General features: G+C 38.3%; 1 long non-coding RNA gene across 3 annotated transcripts in view; it reads right to left on the reverse strand.

The window, feature by feature from the left end:
* Positions 1-13616, reverse strand: part of LOC131820508 (uncharacterized) — a 163639-nt gene that overhangs the window by 39050 nt on the left and 110973 nt on the right. For all 3 annotated transcript variants that reach the window (XR_009349668.1, XR_009349666.1, XR_009349667.1), the window contains 2 exons: positions 13056-13176; positions 12088-12228 (listed from right to left, as the gene is read on the reverse strand). This is a non-coding gene — a long non-coding RNA (uncharacterized LOC131820508). The remainder of the gene's footprint in view (positions 1-12087; positions 12229-13055; positions 13177-13616) is intronic.

Here is a 13616-nt window from a genome sequence, read left to right on the forward strand (position 1 = left end):
AGAATTAAAACTCAGAGTGCACACCAGTTGCCACAAACTGTTTTAAATGCTTTAGATATATTAACTCATTTAATCCTTGCAGTTACCCTATAAAGTGGGTATAAGGTAGGGCCCACTACGGCTCCATTTTACAAATGGGGAAACGGAAACGCAGTAACGAACATGCTCGTGCAAACAGAAGGTATCAACGCTAAGACTGTGCCCGGGACACGTGGCTTCAGGGGCTGACGCTAACCCTCACGATCCGCTACCGCTCTCCATTGCTTGTGCCTAAGCTGACAAAACTGCCTTCAAAGGAATTGGACAAACATTAAGTAAATAAGATAGAAAACCTATCCCAGACTTGACGTTGTATTTTCCTTCCTCTTCCCAAAGGGAGTAAGAGGGACACAGACCTCCCATAAATTCCCACACTGATGGCAAATCAAGTGTGAACAGGGGCTTACCAGGCGAAGGACCGCTTAGTCAAGCTGCAGGCTTTCAAGTAATCCAGACGTGATGGAGTCTACCCTAGAGCTCTCCGAAACTACTGATTCAATCTCAGCGCCATTACCTACTACACTTAAAGACTCACCGAGGAACGATTAGATCCCAGCTGTCTGAGCCAATGCAAACATATCACCCACTTTACAAAAATAAATAAATGAATAATGATATCTTCAGGAATTATCAATGAGTAAGCCCAAGGAAAGATGTGGAAAGGTTCTACAGCAGTAAATGAGGGAATCAATGGCCAAGACCGCTATAGCAATTACAGGCTAACGAGGAGGGATGAAGACAGATGTATCAAAATAGCTAACAGCTCCCCAACGGGCTAGCTTCCTCCTCCTTTGAAGCAAAAACGGAGTCTGCAAACTGTGGTGTTAAGTAGGACAGGTGGAGCAAATATGGCTGAAATGTTCCACTCTACTGATGTTCTCAACATTTTCATATACCAGGGTCCCTGACCAATGCCATCCATATATACACATATATATGTATGTGTGTGTATATATATATGTTTTTTTCACCTTCCTGTTTATATTTGTACACCAACATAACGAGCCCTGAATGTAAGCAACCTAGAAGTGGCCCGACCTGCCAGTGCAGGCTAGCATTACTCTTGTCCGCACTCAGCAAGGCCCTCGTGAAGCAATACCTAACTGGGGACAGAGGCAGAAAATGGATATAACAAGCTCCAGCTCTAGGGCCTTCCATGTGACCCCACCCCTCATCCAACGTGTGCCTCTATATCTCCCCAAACAATGGAAAAATTTGCCCTTTATTTCAAGTGGAGCTCTTCTGTTGTCAATTTTTTCTGTACCAACCAGGTTTTTTTGTTCAGTTTCCTTCCCAGCTCCTACCTGCCCAAAGACTTTGGTTCCACCCCACTGATTCTTACAGAAACGCAGCACCCCCTTGTTGAACAACGTGTTACATTTGTGCAGCAACCAAAGCTGCTCGGTTCTAAAGAGAAAGCCTGTTAGGAACATCTCTTTCTACAATCCATCCAGGCTGGTCGGAGGCTGTGGGAGCATAGCAATGACACCGCTGATATCATTGTGCCTAAAGCAAATGATTAAAAGCCCATCAATAAGAATTGGGAAAAACTGAGAATCAGAGGTTCCTTTTTTCCCCTGTTCTGAGAGTTCAGTTTTACTGATTCTTTTTTGATGTGCTGAAACTTTTTTGAATGTGTTCTTCTGCTTCCATTGTCTATAAAATAAAATGCTTTCATCAAGACTTATTAATTCATGTCTCCTTAAGAATATTACATTTCCAAATTATCTATGCACTGCTATACATTATCTTTAATTTTTATTATTTACACTTGCCTGGATTTTATTTTGGGAAAGGCAACAAATGAATGGAGTCAGTCTAAACACCTTACTAATCCAGAGTCATTTCTCTTTTCAAGTCCATATCCTTAAATCAGATGATAACTACCCAAGGCTATCAAAAAACACAACCAAAATTTATGATTGTAAGTGGTTTACCTATATTGATTCAGTCAAAACTCAAAAGGTAGTTAAGATTATAGCCCTATATTAAAGATAAAAATCCTGAAGCCTAGAGATTTTAAGCAAATTGCCCAAGGTTACTCAAGTGGTAACTGACAGAGGCAGAATTCAAATCCAAGTTCCGACAGCTCTGCATCCATGAAGGTATGAATTCTTTAAGAGAGACAAATCTCTTCTTAAAGGAATTTATCAATTGAGTGGTTATACACGGAACATGTAGAAACATGATGGTCATTTTTTCAATAACAGCACTTTTAAAACATGCAAAGTGATCTTTTTTAATGGTCCAAAAACCTAATAATAAAGTATGTCTCAGTAAGGAAATTTCTGTAGCTGGTAAGCTGATTTGTCCATTCATCTATTCAACATTACTTATTGAGTGATTACCATGTGAAAGTCCCTCAGAAGGAACACAGAAGCCTACAGACCAGTAGGGAACAAAACCAAACAAACAAGAGAGCACAGAGGGGAACAGCTCTAAGAACAGATGTACACGATGTTTCCCATGCAGGGGAGAGAGACATGAACTTGCTGGGCTCAGGGGTAGGAGGTCAAGGCAGGTCTTAGTGAAAGATGATATATAAAATGCATAATAAAAGGCAAACTGGAATGCCAATAGAATTCAAAAGAAAAAAGAGTAGGATGTAAAGGAATGCATTTAAGGAAATGCTAAGTCCCTATAACATGGAAAAATAATGTGCTTAGGAACCTGAAATTAGTGACATGCAAGTATGTAATTTTCTTCTGTCTTATTTCTGTGCTGGTAAAAGAATAAAAAGCTTCTATCCAAACCATACGGTGTGGTTGTGAAAAGTGCTGGTTCCTCAGGGACTCTTAAATCTAGAGCTTTAGAATCTCTTGTAAAGACACCCAGAAACCTGCCCATTGAACGAGCTCCAGGCATGGCCTTATGCATGAGGAACGCCATGCATAATGACCACCATTTACGCCAGAACGTTGTCAGAGATGTGACCAGACTCTACGTCAATCGTCTCTGTTCTGTGGAACGGCATCTCAGATTTAGGGTAACGCTGCCTCCACATTGGCCCTGGGGACCAAGTTAGTGTCAAGGGACACATGCCTATTTTGAGCAAATTGGTCTGCTGGGTGGAACTTGTAATGCTTATTATTTGTGATTCTAATTGGAAAACATCTATAGAAAAGGAAACAATAAATCTAACACTAACAGTTAATAATATATTGTTCTTTATGATAATTATTAGATAATACAGGCACTAGAGGCTTAAGGCTTCTCTTCCATTGTGAGAATAAAATCTCACATTGGATATCATGGGTTACACGGGCTATTATTAAACACACAGGAAGTTCCTAGGTTTTGCCCTATTATTCAGCTTAATTTTTATTTTATTATTTTTTTATTTTTTTAAAGATTTTTTATTTATTTATTTGACAGAGAGAAATCACAAGTAGATGGAGAGGCAGGCAGAGAGAGAGAGAGGGAAGCAGGCTCCCTGCTGAGCAGAGAGCCCGATGCGGGACTCGATCCCAGGACCCCGAGATCATGACCTGAGCTGAAGGCAGCGGCTCAACCCACTGAGCCACTCAGGCGCCCCTCAGCTTAATTTTTAACTAGTGATCAGACACCAGCCTGGAATAAGTTTGTTGAGAAAGCAGAAAAACAAATCAAATTGAATATTTGATAAGAATGATTGCATGCTAAAATTTTTATTTTCTTTTAGGATCAATATGGTGCAACAGAGTTCAAGTAAAAGAGAATTATAGCGAAGTATTTTTGATGTCTTCAAAAATAATCATACTTGGATTAAAGTTAAGATAGATGTTCCGAAATACAGTACCATGTGAGAAAATACAGTCAAGAAAGGGAATAGTCCATGTTATCACGATGTTCTTAGTAAAAGTGTTCACCTAGTCCCCATAATGCAAAGGGTTTGTGTTAAGAGGCAGAGCAGCAGTGGTGTTCTAGAATGTTCTAGAGTGGCTCAGAACAAAGTATGTGGGGATTTTGAAAACCCTTGATCATCAAAACAGGGAGGAGTATTCACTCACAGAAAATCATGGCTTTGTGGTTTTGGGGGTTTTTTTTGGGGGGGGGGTGCGGTTGTTTGTTTGGTTGGTTTGGTTTGGTTTTGCTTTGCTCTTAAACAGCCAGTTCTCAGGCCACCAGAGGCACAAGACTTAGCTTCAATCTGTTCTCTGCAATCACAATCTGTGTGACTCAGGTAACCTCTCTGAACTGCACGTTCTTTTCCCAAGTAGGGATAAAGTTACTGGCTTTTATACAGAATTGATTTTATATAAACTAATGTTTGGTTAAAGCACGTAAGCATTGCAAAATGGCTTCTAGTACGTCATGCTGGCCTTGTCAGCTGGGCCCCTTGTATTTAATTTTTTATTTATATTTTATTAATATATTTATTGTATTTTCATATCCTGCTGTTTGAAATTTCCAGGTCCTTTATCAAGAACTTTTCAGAGGAAAAGCTAATTCCTTCAAAGGACTGTTTTGAATGTCAAGCATCTGATCCAATTATAAAATAAGACATTCTGAAGAAAAATTCATTCAAAGAGGAAAGTTTCAAAAAAGGCAACAATTTTTTTTAAAGCTTGCCTGCAAACAAACCGAGAAAATTATTTTATTTATTTTTTGAAGGTCCCATCTTTTTTTTTTTTAAGTTTTTACTGAAATTCTAGTTAGTGAACATATAGCGTAATACTAGTTTCAGCTGTACAATTTAGTATGTAAGTGATGTAAATGATTTTAAAATGTTTTAGTTACAAAAGGAACCAAACGTGAATGCTTACTTTTTTTTTTTTTAAAGATTTTATTTATTTATTTGACAGAGAGAGATCACAAGCAGGCAGAGAGGCAGGCAGAGAGAGAGAGAGAGAGGGAAGCAGGCTCCCTGCTGAGCAGAGAGCCCGATGTGGGACTCGATCCCAGGACCCCGACATCATGACCCGAGCCGAAGGCAGTGGCCTAACCCACTGAGCCACCCAGGCGCCCCCATGAATGCTTACTCTTTATTTCCCCTAAGAAAATACACCTTCTTTGCTTGGTAGTGCGATTATAACACCAAGCTGTCCTGTTATTTCATCGGTAGGTACATTCTTGAGAACATAAACTTGAGAGCAAATGACGGTGATGATGTTTTCAGAGGTTTGTGAGATGTACAAGGGTGGTCATCACAGCTCTGCGCTCGCGGACACAAATGCATGACTAGATATTCAAAAACCGAATCTACAGTATCAAGAAGGAAACAAAGGTATCTCAAGAGAACCTCCTTTCAGGGCACCTGGGTGGCTCAGTTGATTAAGCAACTGCCTTCGGCTCAGGTCATGATTCCAGAGTCGCTAGATCGAGTCCCACATCCAGCTCCCAGCTCCAAGGGGAGTCTGCTTCTCCCTCTGACCTTCTCCCCTCTCATGCGCTCTCTCACTCTCTCTCTCTCTCAAATTAAAAAAAAAAAAAAAAAAAAAAAAAAAAGATACCTCCTTTCACACTAAAAAGTCAATCAGCAGCCCTTTCCAATAGAACTTTCTGTGAGGACAGAAAGGTTTGAGACCCCTGGTCTTCCACGGAGCAGCCGGCAGCCCACTGAAAGCTGCTGAGCTCTGGAAATGTGACCAGTCAAAATGAAGAAATTAACTTTTTTTTTAAATTAAAATTCACTTCAATTTAAACCTAAAATCTACATGTGGATAGTGGCTACCAAAACAAAAGTACAGAATAGACATTTTGAATATGCTCTTCCTCAGGGGTGTGTGTGTGTGTGTGTGTAGAGAGATATTTGTGAGGACAAAATAGTAGAAGTGGTAACTGTAGCGTTTATTTAACAGCCTACAAACTTTACATCTCTTCCTCATTTTAAGGGTGTGAGAATCATGAGTCACGTCTCTTGAAGTGCCTTATTTCATGTCCTGTTATGTTGCAAAGCTATGAAAAGATATTACCTTTCAGGCTTAACAAGTAGCTTAATAGATGTTGTACTTGTCGTAGAATGAATTGCCTGAGGTAAACAGATAGTAAACAAATAGTATAATATGTATTTTCTCAACAAATATTAAATAATATTTGTGTTCCCAAAACATTGTTGGGTGGAATGATTGAAGGAGCCAGTAACTTTTAATAAATCATTTTTAGACTCCGCCATTTATAATTCGCTTTCCTTTTATGTGATAAGGAGAAATTATTTCTTCTCCCGCCTCTATTACTCTTTTCTCTCCTTCATGTTTTCATAACAGATACCATATTTACAATTAAAATGAATGAAGTTTTTTACATAATTTTTAGTCTAAAGATTCAAAATTTTACTCTTTAAACTGGCGGTACCACCAGTAAAAGTAAGTAACTTTTAAGTTGATTTCTTTCATACTTACAACTATGTTGGCTTTACACTAAATGATGTGTACCAAGATACAAGATACCTAAATGAATGTATTCTTTTAAAATCCTTATATCTGTTTTTTTTTAAAAGAACACTTTTTTTAAAAAAAATCAAATGTCAATATGTCATTAATATTAAGAGAAATGAGGTTAGCACGGTTTAATATATGATGGGAGTTTTTTCCTTGACATTTAACCCATCATATTAAAAGCTTCTTCAAAGGCAAGAAATATCAGCTTGTCACCTGGAGATCGAAATTGAGCTGCTCTGAGACAAACTGCTGTTTCTTCCCCATGATGAAATTCATAGAATGGACAAAAATGTCAGGATAAAAATAGGCCACCTTGGGTGGGGGGACCATCAGGAAAAGAAGGATCGTTATTGTTATAATTACAACTAAAAATCATTTAAAATCAGTTATTTTTCTCTCGTAGCACGTGAAAGACACCTAGCACCTGGATTTATATTATTAAATACTTAGTTGAGAATAAAATGCGATCAAACTATGTTTATGCTAGTCTGTGGATGTCACTTTGAATACAAGCTGAACCGTGGATAAGAAGGCATTTTAAAGAACAGCAAATATTTTAATTCATAATATACAAAGGACATACCACAAGCTGGCATTTTGAAATTCTGGGATGATTAAAAAAAAAAGATATATATCAATATTAAATCTTGCAAGATGTTGGAGGGCTGGATGCCAAAATATGCACATCTTCTAAGGAAAATCTCTGATAATTCAAGAATGACAGAACTGTAAATGAATCCACTCATAAGGATCAACAAGTTGCACTTTTCCTGCAATTTAAAAAGTATCTTGAACAAATGCCATAGAACAGAAGCACGGAGCTCAAGATGAAACCTCTCATTGCCCCCAAAGAAGGCTTAGCACAGTGAAATATCAGATTTTCCTGTATCTGGGACATGGAAGAACTCACGTTTATACAGATTTTGTTAAATGCCATTATTCGCCACTGACCACTCCATATTAGTTAACTGCTCAGGTTTTAATGTTACATATGGAGAAAACTCTTGGCTACTTTCATGGATAGTTAATCCTGTAGATTATATGATACTGTTACCTCATGAGATTTTAATCCCTGTCAAATGGCTATGATCATCAGTCATATTCAGATTTTATTTAAGAACTGTAATATCCCCTTTCTATAAATCCTTTTCAATTATTTAGGGACGTGTTTTCTAGTCTCCCTTATCTTTATTCTCCATTGCTTTTCCAATCGATAGTTCTTCCAGTTAATCAATAGTGCAGAGAAAGAAGTCCAAGTCAGATATGGGCCAAAAGCCAGTGTGACTTTAAAGTAAATAAATAACTATCAGAATGTGTGTATGCCTGGTTCATCAGATTGGCAAAATATCCTTTAATTTTGTAAGACTGAGATTTCACCAATAAAACAGGGAAGGAGGGGAGAGACAGCTAACTGGGTTAGTTGGGCTCACGCATAAAATCTGGTATATAAGGGATAACATCCAAACTGTGTTAGTCACCAAGCCCTCAGAAACAAAAAAAGTAAAGTGCAATTCTGTACAAATTACACCGAGACTTGGTATGTTTTACTCTCCCAAATACTGGCTGGTAGTAGAGGTACAGAATGTCAGACCTGTCAGTTTTCCAATTTACAATGACAGAAATGTGTTCTATATTCTTTGTGTGTTTGATGGCATTGTCAAGACCCATAAAGAAAAGACTTTTACGAAAGTTATCCATACCGCGATCAAAAAAGCAGAACATTTAAAAACCTAGCATGCCGAAAAATTTTTAGGAATAACACTGAACATTCTACTCAGCTTTGTATGGAGATTTCAAAAAAAAAAAAAAGATTTATTAAAGAATATGTCTGTACAATACACTGTCCTTATGTATTACACTATAATTTAACATGATGCTTGATTTTTACCACAGATTCAAATAACTAAATTAAACATTTGACACAAATCATGTTTTCACTTTTCCCAGTCAACATTAGGTTTTGAAAACTGGACATATTGTGAGTCAACCACAGCATGTGACCAACACATTTGCTTCTTTTCACTCATTATAGGAATTATAATAAAATACCTAAGTTACTCTACTTCTCTTCTTCCACAAAAATAATCAAGTATGACCCTACTTAGAAGTGAGGACTAGATTTTCTGGGGTTTAATAACAAATACTAGATTGTTAAAGAGTTAGATATAAGCATTCATAAATTCACTGCTATGAACTTCCTTCCAGAAGGGCTGTACCAGGCTATGTTGCCACAAGCGATGGAGGACACTATCATTCCTCCTCATTCTTGTCAACCCTTGGTCGTATCTTTCTCCTGAGGTGAACCCCACAAGTGTAAAATAGTATTTCACTTTTGTTTTAGTATGCATTTGTCTGATTATTATAGAGGCTGGGTACCTTTCACATAATTAGCATAATTTTGTGCCTTTTTATAGTTTGCCAATTTGCTTCCTAATTTCTTCATCCTTTTTGGTTGCTTGGAATATAGTTTTAGTCTAGTTTCAATATTAAACCCTTTGCAAACCTCTTCACCCAATCTGTCATCCAAATGTTAATTCTTCCTGTGATACTGCTCACTGAACAAAACTTCTCAATGTTTATGTAGACAAATCCATACGCATTGTGCCTTTAGGGCTCTGTGAAGAACTTTCTCCTCACAGTTTTTATAGTTTTAGTAGTTACATTTCTCTCACTCATCAGTCTGGAGTTGACCACTGTGTGTGGTGTGAATGAGGAGTGGACGTGATTCCTCTACTGTGTAGTCTGTTTTCCCAAATAATGTCCAGTCCAGCCTTTCCCACTGGATGTGGGACCACTTTACCATTATCTAGTTACCAAACCAAGGGGTCTGTTTTGAACCCTATTTTGTTACATTAGTCTTTTTGCTATTTTCTACAATAACATTAATCATGCTTATTACTTAGACTTTGAAGCACAATATCTCTTAGGAGGTATTTTACTTCATTTTTTTTAACCAACTAAGCTTTTCATAGATATTTATGTATGTATGCCCAATTCTTCAAAATTCATTTTTATGGGAAGCACCCTGAACTTACAAGTTATTGTAGAAAGTAAGCCTTTATATTATTAAAGACATACTATGTCTCTACATTTATTCACATCCGCTTTTATTTCCTTCACTACAATTTTAAAATTTCTATTATAAAGGTTTTGCAAATTCTTTCCCAGATAAATTTCTATGTCCTTTTAATTTTTGTCCCTTTAGTTTTAAAAATTTTTAACTTTTTAATTTTAATTATTTTGTCCAATAATTTTATATTACATTTTGAAAGAAGTCATTACTGATTTAGATGAATGCCTAAAAACTGAATGAGTTGACCTCATGTTCAGCAAACTTACTCAGATCTCTTATGAATTTATCATTTGTTAATTCTGCTGGGATTTCTGTGGAGATCATGTCTATGAAATGATAGAGTTTTATACTTTTTTATTATTTTTCTCAAAATGTGTCAAAATCTACATTTATAAGACTCTAAAGAATTATGCCTAATCTCTAGCAATTCATTGAACTATAGTAATGAAAAGTGGACACCTTGATTTGCTCCTGACCAAAGATAATGTTGAAAATTAATCTTTAAATATGACATTTACTATAATTATAGTATAAGCTTTTAACACATGAAGAGAATTTCCTTTTAATTTTCACAGCATTTTTTTTTTTTTTAAGTAGGCACCATGCCCAGTGTAGAACCCAAGGCAGGGCTCAAACTCATGACTCTGAAATCAACACCAGAACTGAGATCCAGACAAAGACGCTTAACTGACTGAGATACCCAAGCTCCCCCTCAGCATTTTTAAAACAGTTATCACGAATGGAAATAACTTTATAAATTATTTCAGTGTTTATATTGTTTGTTTCAGAGTTTTAAAAACATAATGAACTTGAAAAATTCTTATTCAGCATCTATTGCTATAGTTATGTGACTATTCCCAGTATATTAATGATCTGAATTACATTAGAAAATTCTGCCAAGTGTAACTATCCTTCCATTTTTATGATAAACTTTCTTTGATCACAAAGTGTTTTTAGATATGTGTTTGGATTTAGTAAGCCAGTACACGGTAGGCCCAAATGGGATTATTTCCATGATAGATTCAGCTCAAACTCTAGGAAGACAGGTATCAGCCACTCCCGTAATCCACAGAGAACTAGCCAACTCCCCTCCAAGCAGCACTTGCACACAGTACCCTTAGCTTAGCACCCACCTCTGGCTCATCAAAAGGGTAGAGAACTGAGGCAATGTTAGAGAGCAAGGGGATGAGTGTTTAGGAGAAAACCATCAGTCTGTCTCTGAGTGACAATTTTCGCACTGGCAAGTAGCTGGGAGTATTTCAAGCTTCAAGGGGCCCTGGACTTTTAGAAAAACAATGACCTAGGCCTAATCAAGGTCTATGAAGCAGACCAGAAAGAGAAACAGAGGTGAGTAGATATGGTAACACACTATGCAGACAGAGCAGGAGAAATTCTGGAAACCAACAGCTGGGGCAAGCCATGTGTATTTCTCACAAACCCTACAGGGGCTACACAGAGATAATATGTGCCCAGTGATTTTTTTTTTTTAAGATTTGTTTATTTACTTATTAGAGATAGTATGTGCACAGGAGTTAAGTGAGGGGCAGAGAGAGAAAGGGAGAGAGAATCCACAACCAGACTCCCCGCTAAGTGTGAAGCCAGAGGCAGGGCTCTCCCTCGCAACCCAGAGATCATGACCCAAGCCAAGATCAAGGGTGCTGCTCAACCAACGGTGCCCCTGCCCCAGTGCCCCTTGCCTAAGAAACTTCAAATCCTTCCAAAGGACCAAGTGACCCCACCGAGGGTCACTTTGAAGAGATGAGGGAAGAGAACCTGACCTGCTTTGTGGGAAGTCACACTTCCCAACAGAGGCTTTCAAATTACTTGAAACTGCTCACATAAGACAATGAGTAAAGCACAGACATTGTTTGGGGTCAGAGAAAATTTAAAAAAGAAAATGTAAATCAATCCCGGGGGTGGGGGAATATCTGTTACAATATAGGTATGGGTATTAACATCTGACAACTTTTCTTTTGTGATCACTCCCAGTTGTTACCAGTAATAACTGTTACCAGTAACAATTTTTAGAGTGTAAAAGTCCTTTCCTACCTACGATCTGAGCATGAACCTCTCATCCAATTTGAAACTTTCTCATCCTTTCCTCTGCAGTCTCAAACCATTGCTAACCAACAACCAAATTACTATATTCTCTCCCATGGACCAGGGAGCTCCTGGGAATACCTCAGTGATCTTCTGCGGATCCTGTCGGAGAAAAGAGCCTTCTGCAGGGAACTCACACAGCCCCACCGAGCCCTGCTACAGGGGTCCACTCACACGGACTCTTCTGGAAGTAATGCTCAGGGGCTTTCTGACGGGGCTCCTTTCCAAACCTAAAAGCCCCAAGCGTCCAGCTCCCATCTGAGGGTGCTACGTCTGGCCCCTACACCAGGGAGCGTGCAGCCACCCCCCCCCCCACTCCTGCCTTCCTTCCTCATGCTCTGCTTGCAACAGTAAGTCTACAGTGCAGAGAACATCTGTCAAGGGTCCTACGTGCTTTTCCAGAAGCTCTTCTCACTTGCGTTAAGGCAAAAATGTAACTTACTCCCTAAAATCTCTGTCCAAGGAACTTCCCATGAAACACTTCCTGTAACGAATGCTTAAGCCTCTTTTTCATACCTGGACGTAGGTGATAATCTCACGGTGTAGAAAGAGAGTTTCAGGCCACCTCCTTTGTGAGCAGCTCACATGTGGTCTAAAATAGCATTTTCGAATATACCAGCACTTGGCCTCTTCTTCATCTCTGTCTTGGTGCTTCCTCTAAAAGCGTAAGAACAAATATCATGTATCAAATGCCTTAGATGTTATTTTTAAAATTGAATTATATAAAATCCCTAAAGCATCCAGATTTAATTATCTTCCAAGCTCTTGCACAACGGAGTTTTAAATTCTTTGTATCCATTCTTTTCTGTAACAAATGTATATTAATTGCTTACTTTGAGCCAGGACTGTTCTAAGAACTGCAATTGTAGTAGGAAGTAAAGCAGAAAGGCTCTATCCTTGTGAACTTGTGAACTTGCATCGTAAGGGAGGGAAAGACATATAAATAAATAAATGCTATACATCAGTGCTATGACAAAACTCTACAGCTAACTGCGTGGGTAAGGGACAGCATAAACTGTGGTTAGGAAAGGCGAAGGTGTTGATAATTAAGCAGAAGTTCTTTTTTTTTTTTTTTTTAAGAATGATTTATTTATTTGAGAGAGAGCACGCAAGCAAGAGGAGGGGCAGAGGGAGAAGGAGAAACAGACTTCCGGCTGAGCCCAGAGCCCAGAGTGGGGCTTGATTCCATGACCCTAGGACCATGACCTGAGCCAAAACCGAGAAAATCAGACACTTAACCAACTATGCCCCCCAGGGGTCCTAATTAAGCAGAAGTTCTAAAGAACTGATAGTGAGGCTTTCATACGCTATGGAGAAACAACCCAGGCAAATGCACAGCATGTGTTGTCCTGCTCAAGGAATAGCAGGAAGGCCGTTATCATTTTGAACATAAATGGTAAAGTTAAATGTAAAATTCTGGAGTCAAACTCTTTTTTCCCTCACCATCCCCTTTCTTCATGATAAAATGCACTTTTCAATCTTACCTGGAGGACGAGATGGTATACACTCTTCTTGCCTTTTGTTGTCATTGTCATTCACGCATTTATTTGATGACGTTTTCCTAAAAATACTGCCTCCTTCCCAAATGTCCATCTCTAGAAAATTCTGAAACAACAGAGTAAATGAAAAAAATACCATTGGTGCAAGTAACCTCATTTAAGAATGAAGCTTTATGGGGCACCTGGGTGGCTCAGAGGGTTAAAGCCTCTGCCTTCGGCTCAGGTCATGATCCCAGGGTCCTGGGATCAAGCCCCGCATTGGGCTCTCTCCTTGGTGGGGAGCCTGCTTCCTCCTCTCTCTTTGCCTACTTGTGATCTCTCTCTCTGTCAAATAAATAAATAAAATCTTAAAAAAAAAAATGAAGCTTTATTAGACTCATGCCAACCAAGTGGTCCAGGTACAAATGACAACATTTAAATAAAAGATAAACCATATAATTTTAATTGTTTCCAATTATTAGGTATTGAATTTCCTCTAGGCATGTCTATAAACATCATAATTGCTTAATTCAGCACTTTTAGTAAGTCTAATTTTAGTTGATGTGT

The sequence above is a fragment of the Mustela lutreola genome, chromosome 18 (genome assembly GCF_030435805.1).
Source record: "Mustela lutreola isolate mMusLut2 chromosome 18, mMusLut2.pri, whole genome shotgun sequence".
Taxonomy (NCBI): Eukaryota; Metazoa; Chordata; class Mammalia; order Carnivora; family Mustelidae; genus Mustela; species Mustela lutreola.